Source organism: Watersipora subatra, chromosome 9, assembly GCF_963576615.1.
Source record: "Watersipora subatra chromosome 9, tzWatSuba1.1, whole genome shotgun sequence".
In the NCBI taxonomy this organism is placed as follows: domain Eukaryota; kingdom Metazoa; phylum Bryozoa; class Gymnolaemata; order Cheilostomatida; family Watersiporidae; genus Watersipora; species Watersipora subatra.
This window is the reverse complement of record NC_088716.1, coordinates 17,476,597-17,484,845: the sequence shown is the minus strand read 5'-3', so window position 1 is coordinate 17,484,845 and position 8,249 is coordinate 17,476,597.

The following is an 8,249-nucleotide window of genomic DNA, read 5'->3' as shown; positions in this document are numbered from 1 at the left end:
AAGAAAGTTAGTAGCATAAGTGCTTTTCATCTAATTTTTACAAATTTATTGGATCAAAAGTTTTTTGGTAATTTAATAATAATGAAAACATATCATCTTTTTGATGTTGCTTAGAATTAATACTATTAAAACTTATGTGAGTTAGTAGTCACGTGGTGCCCCCCGATAGCTCGGAAGGGTTCGTGGGCATGCGCCACCGGACAAGCAAAAATGGCCATGTTGTCATTGGGAATCCAAGCACCGTTCGCGTAGCTTGTGACTCTGTGCTTGTCGTATTTTAGAAAGGATTATTAAGTCTTTCTGAGTCTTGGTGACTCGTGAGTAACCCTACTGGTGTAGTCTGGCACTACGGTGTTTTCTGGTGAAACGTGCAGGTGGAGTAAGGGTGACATAAGGGGAGGTTTTGGAGTGTCACGGCTGGCAGTCTGGTACTGCGTTATTTTTACTTGGTAACTTACAAGCTATTTCGGCCTTGTATATTTGTATTTATTTTGCCTTGTTGTTAGGTGGTGCCACTCAGCTGGGCTGAGGTGTGCACGAGCGGGCCATGAGCGAGCCCGGGAGCAGCCAAAAGGCTGAGCCATCTACCGATGGCGGAGGTGGTCAGCCACCCGAGGGCGCCGCGAGCGCTGTAACAGTGCCGCTGGTTCTGGATGCCGCTTTTTAGCGAATCTGATGAACGAGGCACGAGGGCCTATTTTAGAAAGGCTGAGCCAGCAGATGCAGCCATTTGCCGGTGATGGTGCGTTTGAAGTAACCGCATGGCTCTCGCAGTACGAGCGACTGTGTGAGTTGGAGCACATTGCTCCGTGCACGCTGATTGCGTACATGCTCGATGGCACTGCTGCCAGAGTGCATGGACGCATGAGGGTGGGCGAGGCATCCCAGTAGGATGTCGTGAAGGCAGTTTTGACTGCCGAGTACGCTATGCCTCGACAGGAGGCATGGCGTCGCTTTGTCAGCTGTTGACTCGAATCCAGGGAGACAGTTGACGTGTACCTGGAGCGGCTGGAGCGGCTCGGCGGTAGACTGGGGGTGACGCTGGAGGACATGGTTTTTAGGACCAAGTTCTATGAAGGGCTGCCCGAGTCAGTCTACGAGTGGGCCGTTACGCACGATCAGGCGTATACTGCTGATTTTGGTTCGGTGCTGAACCGAGTGAGGGGAAAGTTGGTTTCCCGGAAGCTGTTGAGGGTCGCCCCTCAACAATTAGCTCAGCGGCCAGTTCTGGTAACCGGCCGGCGACTGCTTCTGGCAAGCAGTTGGAGGCTGTTTCTAGCAAGCAGCCGGGAAGCAAAGACAGTTGCTTTCGATGTGGGGGTCCACACCGGGTGAAGGACTGCCCACGTATTAAGTGCCCTTCGTCTGGTACGGGGGCAAAAAAGACCTCTTCTGGCAAGAGGGTCGGGTGTTTCCGGTGCGGCAGCAGGGAGCACTTTGTACGGGATTGTCCTGTACGGCCACCGCCTGGGGCGGCGGCAGGGCTCACGGAGGATGAGCCGGGTTTTCATCAGGAGGATGCAACTCGGGGCGCCGCATCCTCTCATATGGACACCGTATAAGCCAGGCTTACGAGGGGTCCCATAACATCAGGGGGACCCGAGGTGGTGTTGGCGTGACAGGGGGAGGCTGGAGGTCACATGCAAGCAGTAAGAGTATACTGTGGGACAGTCCTTGGCTGTCCGGGGTGACTGGAGCGCCTACGACGAGCAGTCGTATGCCGGTCGTTCGAGCAATTCTGAATGGTTGCGGTTTTCAGTGTCTGGTTGACACTGGAAGCGAGAGGACTCTGGTAAGTCCGCAGGTGTTGACAGGCTCAACCCGACTTAAGCTGAGCCACCCGCTGTTGACAGCGGATGGTAAGGCGTCTCATGTGAAAGGTCAGTGTTGGGTGGTCGTCGGTGTACAGGGACACTGTTTCGGCGTCACGGCACTTGTTATGGACAAGCTGTGCAATCTTGGGGTTGACTGCTTGCTGGGTGGCGATGTCATTAACCACATGGGAGGCGTCACTGTCTGTAGAGGAAGTGATGCGAAGTATTCGGTCAGGTGGGGGAAAACCTATCAGAGTGGATGCTGTGGAGTACCTGCAGGGCAGGATACTGGGGCTGGCTGCGCATGAGGGGTGGCAAGAGTGGCACCATTGTCGGGGTTGGGTGGTGATCTGGTGTCACTGCGAGTCGACGACCCCGATTTTGTTGCCACTTTTGCCCAAGGCCGTTGGACCGTTAGCTGGCGGTGGTCCGGGGAATCTCCGAAAGGATTGCAGACCCAGGTCGCGGAGTACAAGTGTACTCGGGCACCTAATTTGCGTGAGCGGTACTGTGCTGAAATTGAGAGCTGGATCTCAAAAGGTTGGTTGAAAAGGTGGAGTCGGCCCATTGAGGGTATTATCCCCCTTTTGGCCGTGTTGCAACCAACGAAGGACAAAGTGCCACCAGTCATGGACTACCGTGAACTGAACGCGTTTGTCGAGAGTCACAAGGGAGGTTACGCGGTCGCTGTGTGCGGCGAGAAAATCCGGAAGTGGAGACAGTTGCGTGGCAAACTTGGGGTAGTTGACCTCAAGTCCGCGTACCTACAAATCCATGTTTCGGAGGACCTGTGGAAATACCAGGTCGTGAAGTATAAGGGGGTCCCTTATGTGCTGACACGTTTAGGCTTCGGGCTTTCGTGTGCGCCTAGGATCATGACCAAAATCCTAGGCAAGGTTCTTTTGCTCGACGAGCGGATCCGACGAGGGACTGACCACTATATCGACGATATAGTAGTGCAGGAGTCTGTGCTTGGCATGGAGGAACTGAGGAAGCACCTTGCTAAGTATGGGCTGGCGACGAAAGAACCGGAGGGCCTTGATGGAGGTCGGTTGTTGGGTATTTCTCTGAAGGAAAATACTCGTGGACATTTGCAAATGTCGAGGGGAACTGCACTCTCCGAAATATATCTTGAGCCAGCTGGGCTGACTAAGAGAGAGCTTTTCTCGTTTTGTGGCTGACTTGTCGGTCATTACCCAGTGGCTGGGTGGTTGCGGCCCCATTGCAGCTTCTTGAAGCGGCTGGGATGCAACGGAGCCTGGGATGCCCCTGTTGAAAAGGAGGTCAGCTTGCTGGCTAGTGAGCTTTACACAAGGGTATGTCAGGAGGACCCTGTTTGGGGTCCGTGGCACGTAAGACCGAACGGTTCGGTCGTTGTGTGGACAGATGCTAGCTCTCTGGGCCTCGGTGTGGCAGTCGAGGTTGATGGCAGCATTGTTGAGGATGCGTCGTGGCTGAGGAAGGAGTCAGACCATTCACACATCGATGTTGCCGAGTTGGAAGCTGTGGGACGAGGTGATAACCTGGCTATCGCGTGGGGGTTCAAGACCTTCACCTTGGCGGTTGACTCTCTCACAGTTGTCAATTGGATGTCAAATACAATTGACGGGCGCAATCGTGTTTGCACGAAAGGTGCTGCAGAGATGCTGGTGAAGCGTCGGCTGGGGGTGATCCATGATACGATCGCCGAGTACGACTTATCGGTCACTATGCGTCTTGTACCTACTGTGGGGAACAAGGCGGATAGAATGACGAGGGTGCCCAAGAAGTGGCTTGGACATCGTGGGATGAGTGGAGGTGAGGCCGAGAGCATGGCTGCTGCCATCTTCACCGGCGAGACCCTCGGGGAAGCTGTGTGGGCGGCTCATTTGCCTCACCATCTGGGTGTCGAGAGAACACTGTACCTTGCTCAGCAAGTACGCAGTGACTTGACATGGGAGCAGGTCAAACGCGAGCTGGCTGGCTGTGAGGCCTGTCAGCGTGTTGACCCGGCTCCGAGAGGTGAGAACCTCGTGGAAACAGGCAGCTTGGCTGTCGAGGGGAACTGGTGCCGGGTGGCCATAGACGTGACTCACTATGGCGGCCAGGTGTTTCTGTCCATGGTTGATTGCGGGCCGTCACGTTTCGCTATCTGGCGCTACTTGCCAAGTGAGACGGCAGCGCACATCGTGGCTCAGTTACGCACGGTCGTAATTGAGCGAGGGCCGTGTGACGAATTGTTAATGGACAATTCCATGGCGTTTAGGTCAGCAACTGTTGCACAGTTTGCTGACGAGTGGCCGATTTCTCTGAGATTTCGTGCCGCTTACGCCCCGAGTGGCAACGGAATCGTTGAGAGGAATCACCGGACAATCAAGAGGATTGTCGAGAGGGAAAGAATTAGCCCTGAGGAGGCGACGTTTTAGTATAATGTCACGCCTCGCAAGGGTACAGATGGGGGTTCGGTACCCTCGAATAATCTGTATCGATATTCATGGCGAGTGTCCTTTGACGTCAATCTACGCGGGTTAGATGAGGTCAGTCAAGGCAAATTTGCTGTCGGCGATGAGGTGTGGGTGAAACCCTCGACTCCGCCGTGCACTAGACAGTGGGCACCGGGAGTGATTACCGGAGTCGTTTCAAAGCACAACGTGTGCGTAGATGGTATGCCGAGGCATGTGAGGGATGTCCGCAAACGGCAGTTTGGCACTGACCATAGTAGGGAAAACGGCATTCGTGAACTGGTCGAAGACGGCCGGCCTAATCTAGATAGATTACGCGGTTCTGCTGCTCCCCCACCGCCTCAGCTGCATCCCTGTGAGGTGGCTGAGGTCTCGGAGGGGGATGTGGAGGACGGTCCTCAGACTGCCGAGGATGAAGTTCAAAACATGGATGGTGAGCCTCAGACTGCTGGGGTTCCGTCCGGGGATTTAGATCCTGATGAGTCTGAGCTTCAATCGTCAATGCTCAGGTGGTCGCAGCGAAAGCGACGGCGTCCCCGGTATTTGGATGACTATGAGGGATAGCTGGTGGCTTCTTAAAAGCTGGGGGAAATGTGAGTTAGTAGTCATGTGGTGCCCGCCGATAGCTCGGAAGGGTTCGTGGGCATGCGCCACCGGACGAGCAAAAACGGCCATGTTGTCATTGGGAATCCAAGCTCCGTTCACGTAGCTTGTGACTCTGTGCTTGTCGTATTTTAGAAAGGATTATTAAGAGTCTTTCTGAGTCTTGGTGACTCGTGAGTAACCCTACTGGTGTAGTCTGGCACTACGGTGTTTTCTGGTAAAACGTGCAGGTGGAGTAAGGGTGACATAAGGGGAGGTTTTGGAGTGTCACGGCTGGCAGTCTGGTACTGCGTTAATTTTACTTGGTAACTTACAACTTATTATTAAAAGTAATATATTTAATAGTATTTAGATCAATAAATCAATAATATTTATTATTAAAATTGATTTTTCAAAACTGTATCATAAGTATTGTATTGGTCTATTTCCGTCAATATTGGCTGGCTTATAGCCATATTTTTATAGATATCCTAATGTATTCGTCTTCTCTTTTCAATCAAATTTGTTTCATGAACAACAATTAACTATGGCAGTTATTTGTTCACAATAAACTGTTAAATATAGGTAAGATTTTTGTATTAAATAACAGTTACAGTTAGTTAAATGAGAAGAGCCGTTGCCTAATGGCCTAGAGTGCATGACTTGTAAACAACAGGTTGGAGTTAATTTCCCAATTGAGGCCACTGGTGGTGACATGAAGGACATCCAACATTAAACTGCTCTTCGAACAGAGCATGTCTCCAGTCGTTGAGGCTACTGGACTCAGATATGTCCAGCGAAGATGACAGAACTATTGTTTGTGCATATTTGCGCTTGCAAATATAAGCCGATGCACAGCCTCTGCTTATATTTCTATTATAATTAAAATATATTGCTAAACCATAAACAATAACTTAATATCCACTTTAGGACAAAGTCTGTTTGCTTTTTGAGAACTAGTAATATTGAAGAGTGGTAACTAAAGGTTTCATAATCTTTACCATAATATGAGCCACGTCTGTTTGTATGTCTGTCTGTCTGTCTGTCTGAAGGCATACTAAAAGTGTTAAGAAAAGAGATTGCACCACACAGGAATCACAAAGAGATATTCAGATTCCCAGCTAAGTGCAACCTATAATCTGCACCTTTCAGCCCCTTTCCTTATCTGCATTGGACTGCCAGAGTATTAGTTTGTCATATTTCTACCGCTAATAAAGATAATTTTCATAATATTTTCTATAAGAGTGGTGTCCGTCTGAGGAGTGTTAGGAAAAAAGGTTGCAGGAAATGAGTATTGAACCCAGGCCAATAGATTCTCCAATCATTCTACCCCAACCAGCTGAGCAACCCACCAACTATACCACTACCTTTCTATATCTACGAATAATTGTGCACATAATTATTACACATGATGATCTCTCATGGCTCACTGAGCTGCAAGCATACTAGTTTACCATACTGGCATAATGACATCTGCATATGGCTCATGTGACTCCAGATTGCATCCTTTTAGAATGGTGAACTACAAAAATCAAAAGTACGAATATTAACAGGAGTTTTCTACTCCTTCCTAGGAATTTGCATCCTTGGTAATTAAATCATGTCAAATAAAAAGGGCAAGTTGCTTGAATGCTCAATGTGCATTCACTAAAGAATTAGTTTAAACAGAGATAATTGAGTCTCCAATGCCTGAGCACACTGCAATTTGTAATTTGCTAACTGAACCCACTGAACTAATATTTGTCTTTGATCACTGCAATCTTACAGGTTAACTGATAGCACAATACATTATTATATTAAAAGTAGCAGATAACAACACAGACAGGAGCTTAAATAATATTTCTGTGTAATTTTAATCAAATACCAAGTTGTATCAAAATTTTAAAGTCATGAAAACGGACAGAAATAATTGGGATCTTTGACAAATATCAAATGGGAACAGCTGCGGCGGTATGTTATATTAAAATCACTCTTTTTTTATTTGTTATCAAAAAATGATATGCTCAAAAATCATATTCATAAAAGGATAGCAAGTATTAATACTGTGGCTATAAATAGATTCTTCCAAATAAGCTAATTTTTATGGACCATTTTTTTCATATTTTATTTGTGTCATGGAAAAATTTCTTGCTAATCCTTTACAAGATTTATAACTTCTGCTTGGAAGTTAATAAGTAATGAGTAAATGCACAAAGTTCAGTATTTGTGGAATCTACTTTGACCTTGCGTTAAACCTATCTCCCATATTGGGTAATAGAAGCATGTAGTGTGACAACTAGATGAGGAAAATGCATGACAATGTTGACCAGCAGAAGTGCTTTTGCCTCACATCCATGCATTAGCTGACCGCTAACATTGGTACCGCATATCATACATCTACATTTGTATGTTTGACCAAAAATTGACCTTCCCACATCACAAGTTAAAGCTTGCATTGTTTTTGTCTCTACAACTGTCTTGTGTTTGTTTTCTTTTTGCATAGAAATAAATGGAGAAAAATGAAATAGAATGATTAAATTTCTATAAATGTATGCTATTTTAAAATGCTGTCAGTTAACCATAGATTTATTGGTATTGTTTGGAGATTGCATCATGAGTTTTTGTCTTTCAAAAACTAGTTTATTTTGTAGTTGTAGCATCCAAATTACTGCTGAGAAAGGAAATACCATGATTATTTAAATTGTAAATTGTAAATTTAGATTGTTTAAATAGATGTAATATCGATTTGCGGTCAGTTACCCTTTAAATAAATAGTGTTCAGGTGGGTATATCTATAATATTTATCATGTCTCTGGCCATTCTCTTCTTCTTTAGCAGATTATTTCAACAGAGGGAAAAATAGGCACCTTTATTTGCATAAAAAAGATATATATTTTTTATTCAAATTCTGTGATATGTGAGAATAAATAACATTATCATATTTTACTATTTTTGTTATAACACTGCATGCATATTTTCATGACATGACATAACAGGTAAATATTTTACGATCAGTGAGCTCCTGTTCTACAGTGGTCAAAAGTTGTGAAAAAGTGATGTTGTTATCTTTTAATAGAATCGGGACATGCATCCTGACAACTAACAAACCCTTATTCCTTTCAATTTTACTATGTGTGGCAAACATGAGTCAAAAACAGGCTGTGTGGTAAGCCTTAGCCGAATCTGGCAAAACATGTCTTTAAAATAGTCATCTCTCAATACAGAAAACGAACCGGAGCAGTTGTCTGAGATGGTCCAGAACTTGTTGATTCAGAAACTGGAGGACTTGAGGAGACTGGTGATTACAAGTGCTGGCAGATATGAACTTATTCTTTGACCTCTACTATGAAAGAAGCCTCATACTGTGTGTGACGAATTCTAAATGAATAAAGTGGAGCAGCTGATTTGATTTTAGTCAGATGCTGCAATGCCG